Source organism: Phodopus roborovskii, unplaced genomic scaffold, assembly GCF_943737965.1.
Source record: "Phodopus roborovskii unplaced genomic scaffold, PHOROB, whole genome shotgun sequence".
NCBI classification, from domain to species: domain Eukaryota; kingdom Metazoa; phylum Chordata; class Mammalia; order Rodentia; family Cricetidae; genus Phodopus; species Phodopus roborovskii.
Genome location: NW_026126434.1, coordinates 29,455,059 through 29,480,831, shown reverse-complemented (window position 1 = coordinate 29,480,831; position 25,773 = coordinate 29,455,059). Strand labels below are relative to the sequence as shown.

Here is a 25,773-nt window from a genome sequence, read left to right as displayed (position 1 = left end):
GAGGGCATGCTCTGGGTATTGATGAACAGAAGCACTCCACTGAGTAGAGATCCTCTAGTATTGTCCCCATTTTGGGATCCCTAATTCTATCAGATGGGTGAAAAGAAAATGCACTTACAGATAGGTACTGCTACATGGGCTAAAATCCAAACATAGACAGTCAGTGTGGGCTGACACCGCCAACAGGGATGACGACAGTGGAAGTCTAACCATAAGGTCTATCCAGACAGGGGTTCTGGGCTGGGAAGAGATCCTCCAGGCCCTTCAGAGTGGCTGCAGCATATTTTTTTTCTTACACTAATATAGTCATTTTGAAATGGTGAAAAAAAGACAAGTGGTTTCCCCTTTGTTATCCGGTTTGTCTGGAAGATGAAATACCGCAGAAGCTGGACAAGCTCCATTTCTGGGGGTTTTTGCCCCCAGTTTTGTTACTTACTTTCTCAGGACTTTTTCTATTTCCCCCTCATCTCTCCTCTATTATTTGAAAATGCTTTCTTTTTGTTGAAGTCCGGAGAGTGCATACAGGACATGCCTATTCAGCTCTAATGTCTGTTTGCCAGTTTCACTACATTTAGTCGAAAGGGTGGGACTTTGTGAACTACATGAAGAGGCTCAGCAAGCTGGGGTGACCTGTGATGTCTTATAGGAGTCCTCTTACTTTTTATCCCCCTCCCTGAGCACTGGTGTGGCATGGCGTGCATGTAGGGGTAGAGGACATCTTGTAGGAGTGTGCATCTTCCCGAGTATGTAAAAACTTGCTTGGCTCTAGTGAGACATTTTTACTTACCAAGAAAACACCATCAGTGCTGACATTTATGCTAGTCCTCTGTGCCCTATGCTTTAAAAACCAAGAGATTCTGCTACTCGGGAGATCTTATATTCTACACTAACTTGGAGACAGACAAGCCTGCATTGAGCAGGTGCTGCACTTATCCAATGGGAACTTTCTTAGAATCGCAGCAGTCAGTAAAGCCAGCACAGAGAGCGTGATGCTCACAGGCCCTGTCTAGTTAGGCAGAAACACACTTTCAAGTTTTTGTTAAGTGGTCAGAAGTAGGAGACTTAAACTACTTTCCACCTTCCTCTCAACCTCCTTGGACACAAAACGTCAGAAATGTTCAAATGCATTCAAATGCATTCGTGAACTCTTGGAGAGAGGGCTGAGCCTTCTTCTATCTTGGCCCCTGCTGCACCTACCCTGGTCATCCATTATTTACTATTTTCCTTTTTTATTTTTTTGTAACTATTGACTTAGCTCAATTGACTTAGCTTTGCTAATTCCATTTGATTTCTGCGGTCTCTTACTTCTTTCTTTTTGTTTTAAAACCCCAGTTACCTATAAACTCTAGCAAGAAAAACAGCAGGTGACATTTTTTTCCATAGGTGACAATTTGTGAAAACTGTTCAAAACAGCAGGAGGTCATTCTGGCGTCCTATAGCAGAGGGACAGCAGCTTCTGACAAAGTGTTACATGTTTTAGAAGAAGCCATAGGAAGATAACAGACATGCACTGAACAAAAGGATGCTGCATAGAGATGAGGGTGCTAACTAGTTGGATGTGGTGACAAGAAGTCATATACATGTAACAAAGTATACATAGTAGCCCATCAATAGGAATATCATTGTGTCATTGCAAATAAAAATAAAATAACCTGATTAAAAATATTCAAAAGGAGTGTATCTGACTTGGAGGCACCTTCAGGCAACTCATTGTCTGACTTGTTATCTGTAGGGTTTTCAGTTTCCAAAATATTTACCAGTAACTTTAGAGGAAGCTGTTCAATATAAAGCAAGAGAGACTGAAGGTCTGGAGTCAGAAAGACAGTGAGTGTAGGGACTAACCCCAGGACCGGTGAGCAGACACGGAACTTACCTGTGTCTTGTCTCACTGTGAAAAAGAAACAGATAAATAAATGACCACACAGTTTCTGGACAAAGAACACAACTATTTCTTAAACTCTGCAACAAGTTCTAGCAGAAGGACTGTGAAGGACTGCCACAAGCTCTTCAGAATCCACCAACTTTGGGCAGCCCTTAACTGAGGCACCTTTTTGGAGAGAGTTATTGTCGCAGCAGAGGGCATTTTCTTTCTTGATTTTTCCCCAGACTCCCCAGAAGTCTGAAAATTCACTGATAATTTTTTTTTTATTCCTCTATCCTTTTCTTATATCTCTATTATCTCTTTGGAAAGATTGTGTTCAGCTGTCATATTTTTATTATGACCCAATTGTTCTTAGGTTCATTTTAGAGATCACTCTCTTTTTCCTCCATAAGCATAAAAATTGCATGGGAAGGGGGGTGGCCATTTTCTCTGGGAGAGTCAGCTAAGGAGACCTAGTGTGAGTAACTGTGGTAGGCTGTGTTAGTTCACCATTCCTCCTGTGTATGTTAGGAGTAGCTATTTAGGTGGTACAATGTATATGCATATGTTAAGCATCAAGTCCACTGCTTGGCACAAGGTGGCATCTAATAAATATTTACCATCATAGCACCACACCATGTACTAAGTAATTGTTACCTCCAAATGGCTACACACAGCTGAGAATAGAGGGAGCTGCTGGGAACAGGAGCAGGGAAATGGGAAACTAGAGAGGGCAGGATTCTCAAAAGCTAACCCATAGAGTCAGAAATAGAAACATTCACAGTATTAACATGGGGACTCATCCACAGGAAGTTAATGACAATACAATTGAGGAAAATATAGGACTTACGTATTATAGGAGGTCCAGGTTTTGCTTTAATGAAAAAGACAAAAATGTTAGTATAGTTTTGCTTGTGTGACCTCTGAATTAGTCTCACAAACTGACAGAGAGGTTCAGTAGGGTGGCTTTGTCTCCAAATGCCGTGGAAAGAAGGGTCCAATGCTAGAGATAGGCTTTCGGTTCACCTCCCATCTGGTCTCTAAGTTAGGGAATACCCTGCGTCCTAAGCTGTGTTGAGCTATTTTATTGATCCTCCACTGTCATTTGTTATTTGATGCTCACTTGTGGGCATCAGAGAACAACTTGTGAGACTTAGTTCTCTCTTTCTACCATGTGTGTCAATAGGCTGGAATTCAGATACTCAGGCAAGAACCTTCACCTGCCTAGGTTAAACAGGAATGCGGATTTTCCTGAGTATGCACATGCCTTTTTGTTCACAGATGGCTTAGCAGCAGTGTTATTAGATGTCTGAACTTAGGCTGTCTCAGGCTCCGAGACAGTATTGCTGTGGATTAGAAACTTGTTTCTTGTGAATTCTAGGCTCTTTGAGGCACTGGGTTTTTCAGCATCTGAGCAATGCACCTGTGACTGGAAAGGGCTTCAGTTCTGGAAGTTTGATGCCTTCAAGTCTCTCCAGGGACAGAGGAAACCACAGCTGGTTTGTTATCACTAGTGAATGAAGAGGAATTGCCCCTTCTGCTCTTAGAAACACAGAAGGTTGGATCTTCTGCAGGAGCTCAGTTTTTCCAGGACTGCCTCCTTGGGGTGTAATTGCTTTATTTGCTTCCTTATTGCTTTGAGAGGAAAAAAAAAAAATCAAACTAATGGCCCAAGTACCAATGGTTGCTACCTACTATAGAACATTTGTCACATGGAGTTCGTTTGTTTTGAGGAAAAAAAATGTTTCAGAGAACAAACGGCCCTTGAGCACAGATCCCAGGTTCATTTCTCCCACTGAACTTCAAGGTAGCCACTCTTCTTAGGTGTGTTTTCAGTAATTAAAAAACTGCATCACTGTTATGTTAAGCTTTACCTTTATTTTAATTTATATGAGTCATCTTTTAAAAACTTTGTGTCTGTAAGTATCACTTAATACTCTAATTTGGGATTTTCCTCAGCCATACAAATGTAGAAACAGATGCTTAATACATTTTAAATTTTTATTATTTTTATTATTTATTATTTTTATTATTAACAATTTCACATACTCTTGTATGTGTGTTCATTCATGTACACACAGGTGTCTTTCTGGCATTTACATTCTAAAGTGGAATTCAGAGGTTTGGCATGGATCTAGTTTTTGTGTGGGTGTGGGTGGGTGGGGCAGTGGTTACAGTCTTGCTATGTAGCTCAGGTTAGACTTAAATTTACATCTTCTTCCTTCAGTCTCTCCCTCTCCATGAGTTTCAAGATAGGGTCTCTTTGTGTAGCCCTGGCTGTCCTGGAACTCTCTCTGTAGAACAGGCTGACCTTAAACTCAGAGATCATTTGCTCTTCCTCCCCGGTGCTGAGATTAAAGGTGAGCACCATGACTGCCCGGCTCTACCTCAGTCTCTTGAGTTCTGGGATCACAGACATGTACTACCACTCTTGATGTACACCTTCAGTTATTTAATAAATTGTTGAGAATGAGAATCCTCACTCAACTGACTGAACGGTTTCCTGGTCCCTCCAGTTTGTCTGTCTATCTGTCTTTCCGTGGCCTTTCTTTCTTACATATCTATCTTCTCCTTCCTCAAACTATCTTTAAATATTTATTCAGATATTCTATTTAAATATTTTCATGGCATAGTCTATTGTCACTCCTGAGGAAACACGTGACCCAGAATACTGCCTTTTGGTGTCCCTTCCATGCTCTACCAGGTGTCCTGGGGTGCGTCCACTTCTTTACATTTACAAAGTCACCATTTTCTTAACATTCCCCAGTTAGACCTCTTATCTTGTCAAGGTTAGCCTGACTTCCATTTTGCAAACTATGTTGCCACTCTTCATCCCCAAAGTCATATTCTCTCCAGCTTGGAAAGATGGTTCTGTAGGATCCTGGGCCCCTTCTACAGCTTTCTCTCCACTCACTTCATGTCTGTCCCTAGATCTTTCTTCTGTGTCCCAAACTGACAGTCTTCAGCACGATCCTTAGCTCTCCCGTCTTTGAGGGAACCTTTGATGAGCCAGTGTATTTCAGTCTCCTTCTTATTCTTTCCATGTCTGCTGTTTCTTCTGGTCCTCCTGTTCTTTATACCACCATCATCATCGGTATCTATGTATTCTATGCTGGCATCAAACTTGCCATCCTCCTGCCTCAGTCTCCTGAGTGGTGGAATTATAGACATGAGCCACTATTCTTGACTGGCCCAGTGGTTTAAGTATTATCTGTTTGCTAATTAACATCAGATGCATTCTTCACTGGTTTTCTCTTGAAGTCTTCAGAATCGGACATGGAGTTTTCTTTTCGTACACCAAGAGTTTTCATAGGAAGAAGATTCTTAGGCTTGGAAGGGTGTTGGATCCCCTGGACTAGAGTTATGAAAGGTTGTGAGCCACCATGTGGGCGCTGGGAAGCGAGTTCAGGTCTTCTGCAAGAGCAGCTGGTGCTCTTAACTGCTGAGACAATTCTGCAGCCTCCATTTCATTTTAAAATCTCAAAATAGGATCTTGAGGGAGGAGATATCTTCTCACTGGATCAGCACCAGTGCTTAGTACCACGCCTGGACAGAGGAGGCTAACACTCATTAAATATCTATCCTGCAGTGTGTACCATCTATGTTTGCTAAGCATTCTAACTCTGACACACATGAGAGTAAATTGTTTCTTGTCTTAGTCCTCTTCAGACTGATCTAGACATACTTATCAGTCTTGGATTTCTTCATAGATTTATTGTCTTTTCTTCCTCTTCTTCCTCCACCTCCTTTAAATCAGCCTATGCCTCAACATTTGTGATTAAAGCCAGACAAGACTAAGCTAGTAAAAAGGAAGATGGCAGAGTGCCCAGGTTACTTTGGCATGCCTTTATGCCTTTACAAACCACATGTCATAGCTTTTACCTGCCTTTTCTACCTGGGTTCTCTAATGCCTCCACCAAAAAGGTATTATTTATTCAGTTTGGATTTCAGTTTCTCATTTCCAGGGGCAAGACTTTCTGCTTACTTCCAGGGGCCTGTGTTCCTGTTCCCAGCTATGGGGTCTGTGTTCCTGTTTGTAGCCATGGATTTGTAGGTCTGTGTTCCTGTTCCCAGCTTTTGGTCTGTGGGCTTGTGTTCCTGTGTTTCTGTTTGTAGCCGTAGGTTTGTATGTCTGTGTTCCTGCTCCCACCTGTAAGTCTGTGGGCTTGTGTTCCTGTTCCTAGCTATGGGGTCTGTGATGGTTCACTTCATTATTAACTTGATTTAGAATCAGGCAGGAGACATGAGTGTATCTATGAAAGTGTTACCAGTAGCTTTTTTTTTTTTTTTTTAAATTGTATGTCAATATGTGGTTATGTGTAAATGAGTGCAAGCATTTTTTTTTTTTTTTTTTTTTTTTTTTTTGAGGCCAGTGGCATTGGATCCCCTGGAGCTGGAGTTGCAGTTGTTATGAGCCACCAGATGTGGGTGCTGGGAGTCAGATTCTGGTCTGCTGCAGGAGCAGCGCACACGCACATTGTGTTTTAAGTTGAGAGAGATAGCTGTCCAGTTCCACGGGCGGGCGTTTAGAGGAGGGAAGGCCCATCCTGAAAGCGAATTGCGCCTCCCATGGGCTGAATAAAAAGAGGAGAGAGTGTGCTATCAGTACTCCTCTCGGCTTCCTGACTGCAAATGCCGAGTGACCAGCGAGCTGCCACACACCCCTTGCCCTGCCTTCCTTCCCTGGTACTCTGGACTACCTTTAAATCCTGAGCGAAAATAAAGACTTCTTCCTGAAGATGTTTTCTGTCACAGCAACAGGAAAAAGTGACCATCACAGGTCCCGTGCCTAATCTGGGACATTGGGAGTTTCCAGTTCCATCCTTGGGCCTGAGTTATGATGGTGTGTTCATTGCGCAGTGAGAACTGGTTGATCTGCCTGTCTGCTGAGGACATGGGAGGGGGGGTATATGTGGATGGGGACTTCAAAGAGGCACTAGTGTACAGTATGTCAATAGCCATCAATCCTAAACCATCAAACCAGCCTGTTTGTCCTATCACTAAAATTCTACCATTACAAACTATTTAAGTGCGCTTGGGTGGAAGCTGAGAGTTCACCGTTTACCTGACAGATCCAGATACATATCACGCTTAAAGATTGGGACATTTTACCCCAAATGTGGATTAAGTGAGCTGCTTTGTCAACTCTCCATCTGCTCCCCCCCACCCCATGATTCAATAAGGTGAGCAGAGCAGCCTCTTCAGACCCCGGAGCCTCCTGACCCATTCTCCACAGCTCCAGGTGTTCCCTCAGCACACTCATTTATGATGCCTGCTGAGCATTTTGAGTTCTTCGCCTTGATAAGTACTCTACATTTTAAGTTAAGTGTGAGGAACACGTGGGGATTTTGCAACAGCCTGGTGAGATGGTCCTTGAGTTCTGTGTTCATCATCAGCCTTTGATTTGTAGTGACTGGTACCTGAAGATGTGAGTTATTAACAGAAAGAGTGGGAAGCATGAGAAATAGCCATCTCATTTTCCAGCATTTAGAAGCAGAACCAGCTAAGCCATGAAAACCCCAAATGTCCCAGCAGAAAAGTACTTACTTATAGTTTTCTGTTGAATTACTAAAAGAGAGAGAAAGAGAAATACATTTAATTTTTCTTAACTAGAACCAACATAGAGTTCTTTAATGGTTTTGCTGGTGTCTGCTAGGGGATTACTTAGCTAGGTAGCAAGGATGCGTTCAAAATAACTCCACAGATGAGTTGCAGCTCAAAGTTAGATGCAAGATGAAGTAGTGATGGAGAGGTCAGAGGTAGAACACCTTTAAGGACCCTTCATTATTGAACATGATTGGAAGACTTGTCTGAGACCGCAGAATTTTGTATTCCTGCTTGCACCATTATTCTCTCTCTAGCTAGAAAACTTTGCCTACATCTGCTACTTTGTAGTGTTTTTAGATTTTTGTTGAAAAATGCTAGCTGGTTACTTCTTTGTATCCTATTCTGCAGTTACGGTTGGTGCAGGAAGCTGGGTGGGAAGGAATGAGACCAGGAGAGAGGAGAAGAGAATCAAAGTCAGGCGCAATACTACTCACTTATGGGTGTCGAAGACTGGCCTGAAAAGTAAGAAGAGCTGTGAAAGGGGTGTTTATGACTCAGGCAGTTTAGGGGGGTACAGCTCTAGGCTTCAATTCGGTCCTATGACTATATTCTTGGGTGAGTATTTGACCTCAGTTTCCTATCCACTTCACAGGGATTAATTAATGGTACTACTATAGGAATTAAATGAGACTATGCAACTAAAAATATGTTTGTTCTTACAGGAGGGGAAGTTGATGTACATTCTGATGCCAGGTGGGGCTGGATTACTAAGGCAAAGGGAAGGGGGGAGGGTCACACATCTGAGGTGTCTGCACACAGGGTTGGAATGGGCAGGGCACCCACAATAAAGGAAAAACAGTAGAAAACTAGGCAGAACTTACAGTTAGGCGCCGGTGGTGATGGTGGACAACCTGTAAGACAGAGAGGGGGCTTAACATTTCCCTGTCGCACAGTTTTGTGATGGGAGATGTCATTCTGTAAATATGTTTCTCTTATTGGTTAATGAATAAAGCACTGCTGGACAATTGGAAAGCAAGATAGGCGGGACTAGGAGACAAGGAGGATTCCGGAAGTAGTAGGGCGATCCAAGATGGGGGGCCTACAGGGTAGAATGCCATCCCCTCTCTCCAGGAAGATAAGACCACGTGGAAATAGATTAATAGAAATGGTTTAATATTTAAGACAGAGCTAGCCGATAAGAAACTAGTAACCGGCCTACAGCTTATATCTAATATAAAGTCTCTATGTATTATTTGGGGCTGGCATGGTGGTGGGACCAGACCGGCAGGAAAAACCTACTTGTAACATATGAGTTAAATGAGACTATGCAACTAAAAATATGTTTGTTCTTACAGGAGGGGAAGTTGATGTACATTCTGATGCCAGGTGGGGCTGGATTACTAAGGCAAAGGGAAGGGGGGGAGGGTCACACATCTGAGGTGTCTGCACACAGGGTTAGAATGGGCAGGGCACCCACAATAACAATAATAGCAAAGGAAAAACAGTAGAAAACTAGGCAGAACTTACAGTTAGGCGCCGGTGGTGATGGTGGACAACCTGTAAGACAGAGAGGGGGCTTAACATTTCCCTGTCACACTGTTTTGTCTTCTGTTTAGAGCTCCATCTTGATGGGAGATGACCACCCTTTGGTATCTGCTTGGCCCCATTGTGAGTTAGCAGACCCACACTTTCTGGAGGGGCCCCAGTGACTTTGTGGCTTCTGATGCAGGTAGGTAGGTGGTTAAAGACCTTAGGACTGTCAAGGAGAGGGTATTGTGAGGCCCCACAGCTGGACTTACTTATGGCAATTGGAGTTGGTTCACCTGGTAAGAAAGAAAACAAAAAACAAAACAGAAAATTAAAATTACCTGCTTACTTTTCTTTACTCATTTTTGTATTTTAAAGGTTATTCATTTGGCAGGTGTGTGTGTGTGTGTGTATGTGTGTGTGTGTGTGTGTGTGTGTATGTGTGTGTGTGTGTGTGTGTGTGTGGTGTATCTGTGTACCTGAGGGTGTAGGGTATGTGTACACACACATGTGAAGATACGATGTCAGACTTGTGGGGCAAATGCTTCTACCCTGAACCATCATATTTGAGAAACTTTCCCCTTGTTATTTATTTTATGTAAGTCAATTCTTTGATTTTTTTCTCATGAAAGTATTTAAAAAAAAAAAAAGAATTAGGGTAATGTGAAAGCAGGTTAACAAGGGGACAGCAGCTTCTAAGCTCTGAGATTTCCTACAGGGTCAGTGAAATTGTCAGATGTTGTGGTATCAAATGTGGACATGCAGGCCCAGAAGGCCAGGACACCCTCACCACAGTGGTTCTGTGCCCCCTGTTCCTCTTTTCCTCTGCTAGTCTTTCTTTCTGTAAGCAGTCTTCTGTGGTTGATTATGTAAAATTGTAGGGCCCTGCATGTTTCCCTCTTTACATGCTTGGACATCAGTCAAATTCAGACTTTATAGAGTATTGTTAATAACCCAGGTAGATTTGATGGGGTTGGATTTGATAGTGAATTCTACGGTGTCCAGATAAAGACTGTTGGATCCCAGCATGGGGGTGCTGAGGAGGTGGGAATAGATGCAGACTTAATCATCACCTGAGATTGTGTTCCAACAGAGAAGCTGATTACTTTGCTTTCATCCTTTAGTAAGAGTGGCTTTGAGACAGGGTCACACTATGAGTCCAAGTTGGGACTGTGACTCCTGTTCCCACTGCCCAAGCACTGGGGTTACAGATATCAGCACCACCACATCCTCACTACTTTATGCTTTTTTTCTGGTTCGTTCTTTCTTTTTCACCCTCTCCACATTAGGGACTGAACAGCCTCAACATATGAAAGGGCAATGCTTTACTGCTAAGCTACATTCTTGGCCCCTTTCTCCTCATTCCTAGCCTCTTTCTTTTACTTTTTTTTTTTTTGGCTTTTTGAGACAAGGCCCTGTTGGTTTGCTCAGATAGGCTACAAAGTGAGCACTATCCTAGCTCTGCCTGCTAAGTAGCTGGGCTCACAGATCTGAGTCCCCAGCCTTATTTTGGTTTTCTTTTTTGCCGGGGGCTACAATAAAGGTATGCAAACTTTCAGAGAGCTGGCGACCACTTTGTGGAATTCTAGGCAGTGGAAAAGCAGGTGGCTTCACCATAACAGAATAGAAATTTTCAGGTCCTTTGTTAGAATATCAGGTCTGATAGGTATTGTATGGCTCTGAGAAGGCACAGCAGGGACAAACAACATAGTAATCTCTTGTGGAGATGGCCCGGTTGGAAGACAGGAATATGTATTACTTTTCATTTGTTCATTTCTTCCTTCCCAATTCAGAGTCTTTAGTACCACAGGAACACTTTTTCATTTGACCCTTAATTTTCAAGTAAGCCAAAGAACATTCTAGAAGTGTGTTGGTGCTCTAGTGGAGTCATGAGAGGGTCATGGGGTTGGAGCAAGTGTTAAGCTACTGGATCCTAATGTGGATAGAGAAATTTTTGGCTCAAGAACTTTTCAACATCCCTGGAGACATCGGGTTCTCTTCATGTAAAGAGGCAGCCAGACTTACAGATGGATTCTATTGCTGGAAAGACAAAGGCAGAGATTAGTGTGGGAAGTCTGGTAGCAGGGCCCTCAGTGGACTACCAAGTGCCTGCTGGAACACACTAACCCTCTTGTCCCCTGGGGTGGGGAGATTGATTGTCAGCTGCTCAGCCTCAGCTGGCGCCTTTCCTAACCCATGCCGCCTTGATCTTCTTCTCCTATGTTGTGCAAGCCTTCACTCACCTATACAGTTTCCTTCCTACTCTTGTAGGCAAGTTGCTATAAACTTTGGGAGGTTTCCTCTAATTTTTTTCTTTTGACAAGAACTCATGTAGCTCAGTGTGGCATTGGGCTTGCTAAGGGTGGCCTTGAACCTCTGATTCTCATCCCCTCCAGCTTTCCAGTACAAGGGTTACACTGTGGCACCATGTTCATTCCTTCTTGGACACCAGTGAGGTGGTGGGGGGAGAAGGAGTCAGAGGACCACGGAAGGAGCACAGGAGGTGTACAGGGACACAGGAGGAACATGGGAAGAGCATAGGAGAGCAGAAACACAGGGGGAGCACGGGAGGAGGGCAGGGACACAGGGGGAGCACGGGAGGAGGGCAGGGACACAGGGGGAGCACGGGAGGAGGGCAGGGACACAGGAGGGGCAGGGGAGGAGGGCAGAGACACAGGGGGAGCACGAGAAGAGGGTAGGGACACAGGAGGGGCAGGGGAGGAGGGCAGGGACACAGGGGGAGCACGGGAGGAGGGCAGGGACACAGGAGGGGCAGGGGAGGAGGGCAGGGACACAGGAGGGGCAGGGGAGGCGGGCAGGGACACAGGGGGAGCACGGGAGGAGGGCAGGGACACAGGGGGAGCACGGGAGGAGGGCAGGGACACAGGGGGAGCACGGGAGGGCAGGGACACAGGAGGGGCAGGGGAGGAGGGCAGGGACACAGGGGGAGCACAGGAGGAGGGCAGGGACACAGGAGGGGCAGGGGAGGAGGCAGGGACACAGGGGGAGCACGGGAGAACAGGAGGAGCACAGGCGGAACAGGTTGTTACTTTCACAAGGCAGAAGGAAGCCCAGGGAAGGATCCCATCCTCTCTGAGAGTCGTTATTTAGGAACAGCATGTGACTTACGGCTGCAGGGCTCTGAAGGTTCACCTGAAAGAACAAACATGGATGGGGCAGTCATCAGTGAGGTTCAGTCATCCTCTTTCCATCCAGGGTGGAAAGTTCTTGAAACAGCTCTTGAGATAACACTGTGATTCGTAATGTTGTGATCTGTGTGCTCTGGTTACATGCAGTTCCCTCCAACCCACCCCTCCCTGTGTGGTCATCTGAGGTCTCCTTCAGTGCACTTCCTCCCTAGCCATCCGGGCCCCCTGAAGCCCCTTCTCCCCCACCCCACCCCCATTTGGTTAGGCTTCTAAAGACACTCACTTTTGTAAATTTTTTAACTAGTTTGCTCTAAACTCTCTTTTTCTCATCCACAACTCATAGGAAAGCTAGAAGGAACAAAACTAGTGATAGCATTTTCATGCATACATTATAATATTTCCAAAGTATTTATACACAGGAGATGTATGGTAGCTCCTAGGAGACTTTGGGCAATCGAGAAATACAAAAATACTTTGTTGAAAATTTACAAGGCAGCAGGTGTGGGATAATTAAGAGGACAGGGGGAGGTAGCCTTGACTCAGGGTTACAGGTGTGTGCTAAAGTTGACTATGATGACTTTTATTCATTGTCCAAGAGATCCTTAGGACCAATGTTCAGGTTGGGAAGCAACAAGTGGTCATAATTTTGTGCATGTCTCCACCCCTCTATACTTTGACTTCATTTCCTTCAGGTGCCTACGGGGCTGTCCACGCCACAGCACCCAGGACCAGCCAGCCTCAGTCTGTTTAAACTTATTGTTTCCTCTCTCTGTTATTTTCCCTACATCATTGCCATCATCTCCCAGCAGGCCTGCATGTATTTCTGAATACTATATGTGTGCCTGGTATCTGCAGACACCCAAAGAGGGCACTGTGGAGCTAGAGTTATAGTTGTGACCTTCCATGTGGGTGCTGGGAACTGAACCTGGGTCCTCTGTGAGAGCAGAAATTGCTCTTAACTGCTGAGCCACCTCTGTAGTCCCTCTCTTAATATGTAGCTCTAGAGAATTCCTGACAGATACAAAGTAGGAAGCAGGACAACATGTTTAAAACCATCACTCTATGGCAACAAAAACCATCAAGATGAGGAACAGGCCTTCTGAATATTATGCCAGGGCAACAAACATCAGAGAGAGAAAAAAATATACATAGAGACTTACCACTGGATCCTGCAGCTTGCACTACAAATAAAAATAACAAAAAAAGGTTGTGGTTAGCTATAAAGCAGGCAAACTTGGTAAGAGCAGCCTTCCCAGGTGGTGTTGATCCCAGCATTCAATGTCAATGGTTCCCATGATAGCCTTGCTGCATGCAGCCTCATGTCAGCCGGCCCTTGCAGTGTATAGCCTGGCATCAGCACCCAGCTGGCCTCCCTCTAGATTTAGCTTCTTGTGACAGCTGCAAAGGAGCTCCCCAGTTAAATCCCTGTCCTTGCCTTCTTCCACTCTGGCCCTGCCAGGCATGTTAATTTTTGTAGCCATTCCTCCTTTCAGTTTTGTGCTTATTTTTTTAACCCTTATGCCCACTCTCTTTGACCACTGTGATTGCTTTGGAAATCATTGTTTACTGACATATTGTTACAATTATAAACAATAGCCTGCTGCCTAATACTGATTTTAGGGCAGTGGGGTCCCCATTTTCTAACATATCACCAGTCTTTAAGAAGGAAGCTATGGCACAGGGGAAGGCCAGGTCGAGGAACAGGGTTTGAGAAGAGCTGGAGCCAAAGTCCTTCTTTGTCATAGGAAGTCACTAATGACGAGCCAGTGCATCTACAGGCAACTTACCCATAGGGCCAGGAGTTTGCACTGGAAGGAAATTAGGATTGGCATGTTAGTATGGACGTTTTTGCTGGAATATAAATATTTACTAGGGGAGAAGTGGCAGCAATGCTGGGATCATGGAAAACTAGCCAGGTCTGTTATGAACAAAAGGCATGCATAACACTCACTGTGGATTCTTGTGGGCACATGGGACATTAGAGAAAGAAGGAACTGTGCCCCCTGCCAGTACCAAAGAGACAGACCACTTGCCTACTCAAGGGACTATGCTCTAATACACATCTTATTTCTCATCAGTTAATGTCCCAGGTACACAGGCAGAGGAGGTAAGGGCTCAGTTTGTTCTTCTCCTGGATTCTGTTTGGAAACTCACGGTGGTGACTTCTGTCTGGTTTGATTAGTGTCAGAGTCTGAGCTGAGGGTCAATGAAGCCTTCTGCTTTTAACGGAGAACTGGCTTTCAGTTGATGATGCTGAGGCCATCTGAGGACTGGAAACCTGTTACCTCACTTGCAATATTGCTTATTTTGGAAGGAGCCTAGGTGGATATAATGCATCCAGAATAGAGAACTAAAGACATTTGTTCAGAAGTTGTGGCCATGTTCCTTTCAGGACTCCTGTAGATTGTCTACACAGGGCTTCTGAGGGACCTGTGGGGGGATTTTCCAGGACAGGACAGCTTCTACTTTGTTGGACTGTCGAAGAGAACAGAGTGGAGATGGCTTTTGAGCCTTGTGGAGACCACATCTAGGACAACTCTCAAAAAGGGGTTTGGCTGCTGCCGCCCTCATGGCTGATGGCTTCTCCTGCTGAGGACACACCGAGTCAGCTGGCATCAGACGGCCACGATTATCCTGGGTGAGTGCAGTCAAGTCAATCCAAGAGACCCACCCACTGGGACTGCAGCCCCTTTCCTTTCCACCCGTGTCTCATGCCATGGTGCTCATGATAGAAAATGTCTGCAGTTGACCCATCTGAAGGTGACTTTCCAGATCTGGGTACCCTGGGCTGCGAGCAGTAGACAAGCTGGAATTTGGGGTATTTGCAACGTAATTTAGCAGTTTCTCTCCAGTCCCACTTTGTGTGTGTGTGTGTGTGTGTGTGTGTGTGTGTGTGTGTGTGTGTGTTGTGTGTGAGTGTGTGTGCGCATGCACCCTTGTTCTTGAGGTAGAGCTCCTAGAATACTTGCTAAGGTCATGACGGCCACCGATTCCTTGGACACAGGATCATTTCATGTTTTTTTCCCTCTTTCTTCAGTTTCCTGCACTGCCATCTCTTGCCGCTGCTCCTTTTCTGCCCCTTCTCAGCCGCGAGGAGGCTCCCACCTCCTGTGTCACTCACTCGTCTTCCGTCTTCCCATTTCCCCTTTTTTCCTCTCTGTGTCATCTTCATTCTTTTTCACTTTGTTGCTGTTTTTTTTTTTTTTTTTTTTTTTTTTTTTTTCACCGTCTCTTCCTTTAGGCCCTTCCTCTCTTGGATTCAGCATGTCACTTGTAATGCCCAAAAACAGTAGCAGAAGGACGAAGAGTCAATGAAACTGGAGTCCTTGGGTTGGAGAGATGGCCCAGGGGTTAACAGAGCACTGGCTGCTCTTCCAGAGGACCTGGGTTCAATTCCCAGAACCCACATGGCAGCTCACACCTGTCTGTAACCTCAGTTCTAGGGGACCTAACACCCTTATTCAGACTTACATGGAGGCAAAATACCAATACATATAAAATAAAAATAAACGAATTATATATATAAAAAACTGGAGCCCCTGCTTTATAAAGGATAATGTGATGCCTGCCTCACTCATCATTATACTCTAAGCCCAAGAAAACAATATAAATGGCAGTGAGACACTTCAGAGTTAGCCAATGATGGTGTACTCGGTGACTCACATGAACCTAGAGGAGCCTCAAGTCATATTTATTTAGTTGCATAATTTTTAAAAATCTTAACTTTTGTTAGTAAGGCTATAAAACACAATGTGGGGGAAAAGTTTGTGTGTAGCTATGACTCCATTTATAAAGCTACAGTGAACAATTTTATCTTGGCACCTAGCTGTTACTTATATGGCTTCTGAGGGAAAATGTAGATTGGGAAGTGACAGCTGCCATGGAAGTTGATAATGACAGAACCAGACTGGCTGGAGAAAAGTTGTCAGAGAAGTTACAAGTCAGAAGAAACTTCATGTTTATGCCATTTACAAGATGAACAGATGCACGGGAGGCAAGAGGTTTATTGTGTGCTGGTTCTAAAGGGCCGGATTGTGACAAGTGGATCAGGAAGGGACAACCCAGGCTTTTGGGTTCCACTTTCATAGTTAATATCTTTTTACGGTTGAACCTGGTTTAATGCCATCTATAGGAATTCTGGGAGGGATAATCAAGCTGCTATAGTACTCTGTGTTTGAATCGGTGTATAGATAATTGACAGGAAGCAGACTAATTAGCCCAGGTACCCCAAGGGGCCAAGCATACAATGGACACTGCGGTGACTTACCGATGGTTCTTTGAGACAGATCTGGAAGGAAACAGAACAGAATGAAACAAAAGGGGTAGTCAGTAGGTGATTCTGGGTTCCAGATAGCACCTTTCTCATCCAGAGCCCCTGCTCTGGTGGGGCCTGGACTGCAAAACTGCACCAGAGCCAGCTCAGGCAGAGGAAATCCCTTCACCCCGTGGTTCCCCGGAGACAACGGGTGGCAGAGGTTCCATTTAAACCCTTGCAGAGGACTGGAAAAACCCTGCTTGCTGGGATCATTTTCTTCTGTCCCCACTGCCCTCCCTCATGCTCTTGTTAAAAGCCCCTTGTTCACGTGATGTCAGGACACACTTTCTCCAAGGGTCCATCCTCTACTTTATCATCAGTGACATGCATATTCACAATTCATAGATGATTCATTGAAATACCAGGTGGAAGGAAACCACAAAAGGCCAAGAAAGTGACACTTTCAGACCTTTGAAACCCCATCACGGAAAACAGGAAAAGATCCACTAGCTACTGAAAAAAAAAAAAAAAAAAAAAAAAAAAAAAAGAGCAAGAGCCACGGTAGAGAACTGAACAAGAAACTTACTGATAGGTCCTGTAGCTCCAGCTGGAGAAGGAGAGAAAGAGAGAGAGAGAGAGAGAGAGAGAGAGAGAGAGAGAGAGAGAGAGAGATCATTACGTTACCGGTGAAGGAAATACCTGAATACCTGCCTCTCAGCTTTCATCCTAGCAGAACTATCATGGGTGGAAACTCTGGGAAGACCAAGGGTGGCTTGCATGGTAAACCACAGGCAGCCTTCCTATTGTGCAACACACAGGACCTGTAAGAGTGGAGGCTTCTTTCTGTTTTGTGGTGGGTCAGCCCCAGGCAATCGAGAAAGACTCACTCGCCATTAGTTTGTAATACTTATCTTTTTCTTTTTCCATTCCCTTAGAAGACCTAAAAGGTTTGAGAAGTATACCTTCCTTTTATGAAGGGTGTTTACACTGCCCCCTAGAGGCCCTTATTTTGATTTTTATTAAGTTAGCACATGGGATTTGAGGTCAGTGTACTTCACAATGACCTCTTTGGAAACTGTAATGAGAAGCCTGGGAAACACAGTACCCCAGAGGTTGGCTATGGGAAGGGCCAGAGTGGAAGATGGATACTCACGGATGGGCGCGGAGAATTGCACTGCAATGTGAACAAGGGAACATCAGTGTGGTTGACAGTCGCAGAATTTGCATGCCATCATTATTTCCCAAAGAAATCATGAAACAACTCAACCAGAGAGGGAAGGACTAATACAAAGACAGCAGGTAGTTTGGCAGAGGTTCTCAAAAAGTTCCAATCAGAGCAAGTTATTCAGGACCCAACTTAACTGAGAAATTAATTAAAAAATTCAATAAAATAAAAATGTAAGAAGTACTTAACTTTTCCTCTTCTTAAACTCAGGGACATTTCAGGGCATTTGTCTTAGGTCTTGGAAATCAGGAGGTGTCATGGAAACACTCGTGTGAAATTATTCCAGAAAGGAGATTGACACAGGTGAGATTCAGAGAGGGTCAGATCCCAGAGCCCACAGAAGGATGACAAGATGAAAAAGAACTCACTAATAGGTCCAATGGTTCCTGCTAAAATAATGGGAAAACAAAACAAAACAGAGTTGGTTAGTTCTGTCATGAAGGAAGGAAAGTAGTATACATCAAAATTCTGGGAAAGAGTCAGAAACAGATACTAACAGAGAAGTTTCAGCTCAATGGGCAGCATTAGCTACGGTCAGCACCCTCCCGTGGATGGTGTGTATCGACACAGCCGCTGCATTCCTTTTAGCTGGCCAGCTTGAACTGGTTAGCTAGAGCCGAAGGCCTTCTGAAGGGGACCACAAGATTCCTATCTTTGTGACCAGTTAGGTCCTTGTTCATCAGGCTTGGCACAGAGGTATGAGACAGACTTAAGACATTCTAGGTAGGGATTCTCGGTAAAGGGATTAGGACCCTAGGCAACCTTGCCCTGCAAAATAGCCTCCTGTGACTCACAAGTCCTGACTCTGACAACCTTTTTCCTCTCCTCCAGGATTTACCTGTCCTAGGTCTGAGCAGCCTCAGAAGTCATGGGCAGATGTGCTAACACACAAAGCCCCTGGGAGCTTCACCTTTATTTGCCAGCAGTCCATTTATGGCTGCTGTAGTGCAGAGGCTCCACAGGAGTGGAGAGCTGATCCAATCTGGGCCAACCACTTTCAGGTTTTTTTTTTTTTTTTTTTTTTTTTTTTTTGAGACAGGATTTTTCTGTATTGTTTTGGAACCTGTCCTAGCTCTGAAGACCAGGCTGGCCTCGAACTCACAGAGATCCACCTGACTCTGCCTTCTGAGTGCTGGAATTAAAGACATGTGCCACCAATGCCCAGACCACTTTCAGTTTTTATTTCCTTCTTAAATCGCTCACACATCTTGACTGGCATCCAGCAGGCTCCCGGCAGATATGTTGTTAGAATGTCACTCGCCATAGTCTCTAGGCTCCTGTTCTAAACTTGTGTTCATAGGCACACTCCACTCTTTCTAAAACCATCACTGATGGTGTGGGGACCCTCTGTCTGCAGGTGGGACTCATTGTGTGTCACAGAAGCCTTCTCCCATGTTACTGAGGAGGAGGCCACATTAGTCTCCCATGAGTGCCACTGCAACTTCAAATAGAGGAGCATTCCTACTTTTCACTGGACTGTGTCTGCTCCCAGCACCTCTCCCCTTGCATCTGTAATTCTGTCTCACAGGGGTGTCCAGCATATCAAGGGCAGAGGAGGAAGGGAAGGAAGGGACAGTGTTTGTAGGAGGAAGTAGAGGTTCCAGGACTGTATTTTATGAAGTGAGGCAAAGGGAATGAAGATCAAAGAGCAGAGAGGAACTTACTGATGCGTCCTAAGTTGCCAGCTAAAATAAAAAAGACAAAACTGTAAGTTTGGAAGGATCATAACTTAGCGACATTGTTTTGGGGGCGGGAGTTTGGGTCCAGCATTCATCAAAGTCAGATTCACACAGGAGGACACCAGGAAGTCAGTCTGCATTTCCTTTTGTTGTTTAGGAGACAGGCCACCATCTAAAGTCACTTGCCCTTGTCTGGGTTTCTCCTGGAACCTTTCACCAAATCTTTCTACAAATCTGTTTCTGATGAAGTGCTTCGTCTGGCCCCGGAATTTTCCATGCACTTTTAAATGAGTGAGCTTGGGCATCATTGGCAGAGTTTTCACTGCCCTGCATGAAGCAGTAGAACCATCACTTCTAGGGTCTTGAAGGGAGGGACAGACAGGAACAGCCAAACAACAGTGCTCCCTGCACCTAAGTGTGACATCTCCTTACTACCCTTTGCAAGCTCCCCCAGAGCAGGCATTGCACAAAAGGCCCAGGAGTGGAATTATAGAGCAAAGATACATACACAGAGGTTCCTGAAATAGTTTGGTGTTTCTTGTTCTACCTGTGATAGAAATTAGGTTGTTACTGCAGCCGCAAGTGCTCAGAATGAGATCAACCGAATTTTAGGAGCCTCCCCCAGTTAACACATTTACAAAACAGCCCCTGTGCTTAGGGAACATCTCTGACAAGGGGATAGAAAGCCTGTCAGGGAAGGATGACCAAGACAGTTGCTGAGAGACAGTTTCTTCAAAAGAGGGGGCAAGGTCGGGGAGGGGTGGGTCTGGGAAGCAGGTGGTAGTGTGTATCATCAATGTACGCTGTGTGAAATTCTCTAAAAGTTCGAAAAACATCAAGGAGAGGACAGAACTGTGGTCTTGAAATTCAGACCATAGAGAGCAGGTGTCTGCTCCCTCCAGATGTGTGGTGTGGAGTCTTGAGGTTGCAGACCCAAGGGTCAGCTTTATCACTTTCCAGTGCTCTGGCTCTGGGAATATTGATTTATTGAGTTAACTTCCTCATGTTTAGAGTGGAAATTGTACCCCCTCCCCTGTCTTAGTACTACTTTGAGACCCTAATAAGAAATTCAGAGTAAAAACAAATGGAAAGAGAGGAAATTCTGCTGGGAACACTGTAGAGGGGAATACCCAGTGACTGTGGAGAGGCAAAGGGACAGAAAGGACTGAGTGTGGGCCCTCAGAATGAAAGCTGAGAAGCACGAGGCTTGGGTACTCTGCCAAGCCATAAGATGGTATACTGGGGTCCAGGGCGGTTTCTGGGGAGAATCTTCCAAATGGGAAGAGAAGCTGTTCTGCAGTGTGTGCCAAGTGTTCATCCTAGATAGACAGGCTGCTCACCACTGTGCTGTTTGATGGTCAGTGCCCTTGGAGTCTTCAGGGGACATGCATATGGACTTGCACATGCATGTACATACACACACAAGCATACACACATGCACAGACATGTACACATACATACACACATGCACACATATATGCAAGGCACACACACACACACAGAGGCACACATGCATGCACATTCAAAGTTTCTGCACACACACTAAGTCTCAGGACCAAGAATCTGCTGGAATGAGCCATCATAGGAGTGTTGTCTATGTGAAAAGTCCACCCCCATCTAAGTATTATTTGAGCTTCATAGTTAAAATTAATATGTTGGCCAAACAAAGTACCCCTGCAGATGGCCTGGCTTAGCAGTGGTTAAGGGGTTCCTCTGAGACTGGATGGAAGGCAGCAGTGTGAAGGGCTGGGGCTAGCTCCAGGGGGTTGTGGCCTGAGCTGGGGGACCTTTTCACTATTTTAAGAATACGTGTCAATTGCTCTTGGTCAGTTGGGTAGGATTTGACACCTATGAGAAATAAGGCCATCTGGTTATAGGGCACCGAGGCTGTGGTGCTCTTGGGGGGGGGAGGAGATAGAGGTTATGATATACATTTGGACAAGATGGAATGCTTTTACCACTAGGGAAAAGGCTTTAATATGAATCCAGATGAGTAAGATTCAGAGTGGAAAATTACCTCAAGCATTGGGTGGTGGGGGGAGGGGGAGGGGCAAACTGTCTAATTGGGATTATTTTTTAAATTAATCCCTGATTTCCTCACTTAAAAATATATCCCTTCTCTTCATCTTTCCTTTATTTAGAAAACACAATTATCTTGCTATGATCGTGAAATCTGACCTGGGAGACTCATTTAGACTTCACTGCCTCCATCTTCCTCACTTTTGAGAACCTTAAAGCTGAGTCTTGTAATTATTTATGTAACCATTTAAACTGTCTGGAGAAACTGAGTCACCTGCCTGTGCTCACACAACAATGGGACGTGAGGGGGGTGCAGTGCCAGGTGGCCTGGTGACAATCTGCATGTCGAGAAGACCAGTCGACACGCAGACATGATTTAAACGTGTTTGTGAGCAGGCCAAGTCTCATGACTCTCAGCTTAATTGGGAAATTGCCTGGTTTAGATTGGATATGGTCAGTGGCTTTTCACTAAGCCCACAGCCCACAGCCAGCACAGGGTGGTGGTCGGAGAAGATCCAACTGCCTTACAGCTTAAGGAGAAGGTCTAATGGGAGGAGAGTGTGAACACACAGAAGAGAAATGAAATGAATGCTGGAGTTGAGGAATGTGTGGCCAAAGACATGAATTTGCTTAGGCAGGGCATGTCACTGCCATGGAGAGAGATGTCGTGAAGGTGGGCAAGGTGCAGCTAAGAGAGTGGGTGAAGGTAAAGCTACAGAATCATGAGCTCCAAGTCTGGTCACCCTGCCTAACCAGAAAACAGGTAAGACAGGGAGTGAGTAGTCCTGTTTAGTGTGGGGTCTGATGACATCAGATATTAAAAATGTAAGAAAAACTTACTTGTTGGTGCTTGGCTTAAAGCTGAAGAATGGTTAAAAAAAATCAAGTAATCAAGTTAGTATAGAGGTAATAGTTTGTAAGGGGGTGCTCCTACACAGTGGCAGCTGGTCCCTGAGTGTTGCATACCCTTTAGCTGAAGACCTTAGCTAATTACACACTTTCCTTTTTGGTTAACAGTGAAGGGCTATATCCCCATGGAATTTACTAACGGCCTGAAGGTAATCTATGTCTTAAGGCTGTCGACCAATATGTGTCTAACCTTAATCTGATGTCCCTGCACACCCCGCAGCCCCTGCTTTCTGAAACTTGTACTCTAAAACAGGAGGTATCTGAATTCGTGCTGGGGACTTGCTTTCCTTGCTACAGTGTTGCATTACCACCTTCTTTTAACAGTTAGTCAGTCCTGCCATGCAGGTTGTCAGTTCAGATCTCCTTTCAAACCCAGGTATCTTATCCTCGCTCTGAACCTCCACCTTCACCTCCCCCTCTCCGTACCACCCTAATCTATTGTCTGAGCAAGTTTGAGTGTATTTGTGTGCAGGTCTGTTTTTCATCTTACTCAGCTAGGACCTGTGATCTCTGTAAGACAGGGGCCACAGCTGGCTTGCTCATTCACAATAGCCTGTGGTGCACACATCAGGTACACTAGTAAATCCTGTGACCTTCTAACGTGTTCCAACGTCCAATGTTCTCTAGTTTTCTCCTACCGATTCTTTTCCTACCAGTACTTGGGCACTGAAAAATACCCAAGTACTAATTAATCATTTACATATGCAAACCCTAGGAGGTATGTGAGTGTAGACACAGGATGGTACCCATTGTCTGATCCCTGTCCACAGTTTCCAACTCTCTAGCCTGGGCCACTTCAGCCACAGCAGTTACTACTCACTGCACTGTTAACACTTTCCTGTGCTTGTCCCCTGAGATGTGGCAGGACACATGGAAGATCTGAGTTTACTATTTCAAATATTTAAATCAGAAAAGATCTAGTTTGTTTCTATAAGGAATTATCCTTTATGTGACTGAATTACATAAAAATGAAGCAAAACTAAATAAAATCTATCTTAATTATTGTGATAGTCTGAATGTAATTGGCTCCCATAACTTCATACGGAGTGGCATTATTAGGAGTTGTGGCTTTATTGGAGTGGGCGTGGCCTTACTGGAGGAAGTGTGTCATTGAAGGAGCAGACTTTGAGATTCCCTATGCTCAGCTTTCTCTCTCTCTCTCTCTCTCTCTCTCTCTCTCTCTCTCTGTCTCTCTCTCTCTCTGCATGTTTGTCAAAACGAGGAGCAGAGAGAGAATTAGCTCCCAACCAGTGCAGTTTCAGCACAGGGATCTGGGGCATTAGTTGTCTGTTCCATTGCTGCCAGCCTGACTCGGGCACATGTTTGGGGAAGTAAATGCTGTCAGTCATACAAAGCTTTGCAGTCCCTCACAGACAGGTGACACCATTTCTCTCTTGCTGCATCCTTATTTTCATCGAATCCCCTCATCCCTGTTATCCTCCTCATTTATTGAATCCTTGCTCTACAGATTTGGGAATGGGTGTGATTCCTGGGGACATGCCATCTTAATAAGCCACAAGGGACTTCTGTTTGCTTTCTGTACTCGGGCTGAGTGTGGGGGTGTCTGGTTATAGTAAACCAAGAAATGTGGGGAGTTTCTGGAGAGTTTCCTGGATATGGGGCCAACTGTTGGCAGAGCTGAAGAGAAGTGAAGCAGCTTACCAGGATTGGACTGGCATGCTCCTAAAAGCAAAAAACAAAACCAGAGTGAGTGCTTCATGGCCCTGAGAGAACTTGGTCTCTGTGGATGTTGCCTTGAAGCAAGGCTGAAGGAAAGAGTAACACCCCCTTTCTGCCATTGATTGGATGAGTGTGGTGAGAGAGTGTCTCTGTGGATGTTGCCTTAAAGTAAGGCTGGAGGAAAGAGTAACACCCCCTTTCTGCCATTGATTGGATGAGTGTGGTGAGAGAGTGTCTCTGTGGATGTTGCCTTAAAGTAAGGCTGAAGGAAAGAGTAACACCCCCTTTCTGCCATTGATTGGATGAGTGTGGTGAGAGAGTGTCTCTGTGGATGTTGCCTTAAAATAAGGCTGAAGGAAAGAGTAACACCCCCTTTCTGCCATTGATTGGATGAGTGTGGTGAAAGAGTGTCTCTGTACCACACTCCCGGCCCCCAGACTCTGGTGTGCTTTCTGAGGAACATTGGCAGTAGAGAGGAGAACTAGAATTCACAAGAGCAAAGATCAGACATTTTGATAAAGAACAGAATCAAACTAACAAATGTAGAAAATATGACCATTTTATCCAAAAATCAGTCACATAGATAAATAGAATGAACTCAGCCAAAGAAAGATTGATTGAGGCCTAGGGGAATTATCCAGGGACTATTGGTCACTGTGCTGGTTGATCTTGTATCAACTTGACACAAGCTAGAGTCATCTGAAGGAAAAGAATCTCAATTGAGAAAAGGCCTCCATAAGATCCAGCTGTAAGACATTTAATTAGTGATTGATGGGATTGGTCCAGCCCATTGTGGATAGGGCCATTCCTGGATGGCGGTCCTGGGTTCTATAAGTAGGCTGAGCAAGCCATGAGGAACAAGTCAGTAAGCAGCACCCTCCATGGCCTCTGTATCAGCTCCTGCCTCCAGGTTCCTGCCCTGTGTGAGTTCCCGTCCTGATTTCCTTGGATGATGAACAGTGATGTGGAAGTGTAAGCCAAATAAACCCTTTTCTCCCCACATTGCTTTTGGTCATGGTGTTTCATCACACACCCTGACTAAGACATTTACCAAATGAATTCCTTTTTCCTCTCTTGCTCATGTGTGTGTGGTAAGCAGAGCAATAACTGCCCCCAAAGCTTCCCGTGTCCCAGACCCTGGAATCTGTGATGCTATTGTGTGGAAAATGGAGCTAGTGCCTCAGATGGAGGTCAGGCTGCTCCAGGGATTGTCCTGGATTATGTTGATGAGAACAAATATTTAAGGGGATTATTTTCTTTCCAAGATGATCTGTCTATCCTAAGACTTCTTAAGTGTTAGTCTGCCCTCCATGTCAGCACAGACTTCTACTCACTCCTGTGTAAGCCTGTGTTTAATCCCATTGCACGGAATTGGATGAAAACAACACAGACTTTCTGTAACGCCCTCTCACATCCCAGTGTAAGAGGCAGGGACACCAGAAGGCTCATTGTTTTCAAACATGGTCTAGCTGTGCTTTTAATTCTACCCACATGTGTCCAAACAAGAAGAGGGCAATAGACATGACAGAGACAGGAACGTGAGGATGCAGAAAACTAGACAATATGGAGCTTGATAGATCTTTGTGACCGCTGTGAGCCAAGGGAACCAGGCAAGATGCTAGCTGAAAAACAAGAACCTCTACAGGAGGAGTGTAGATCTACTGACACCCTGATCTGAGGTGTGTGGCACCCTCTTGCCTACTGAACTGTAAGGTTAGTTGGTATCGTAAGGCAGAAAGTTGAGATAGTTTGTTACAGCCACAAAAATAAACACAACCAATCCTGCCCTGGAAGTTTGGTGTGGTGCTCTGATTGAGGTCTAGCCCACCCATGGCCAGAACTGATAAGTAAGACAACACCCAGGATGGAGAGTAGCTTCCACTAAAGACATCCAAAGATCCACTTCTGGTCACTCAACGGCA

General features: G+C 44.9%; 1 long non-coding RNA gene across 1 annotated transcript; it reads right to left on the bottom strand.

Moving 5' to 3' along the window:
• Positions 1-13,871: 13,871 nt before the first annotated feature.
• Positions 13,872-17,953, bottom strand: LOC127223871 (uncharacterized). The gene is made up of 5 exons (XR_007834669.1): positions 17,933-17,953; positions 17,493-17,513; positions 16,926-16,946; positions 16,352-16,372; positions 13,872-13,892 (listed from the first exon to the last, which is right to left on the bottom strand). It is a non-coding gene; the product is annotated as an uncharacterized LOC127223871 (long non-coding RNA).
• Between the last annotated feature and the right edge of the window lie 7,820 nt (positions 17,954-25,773).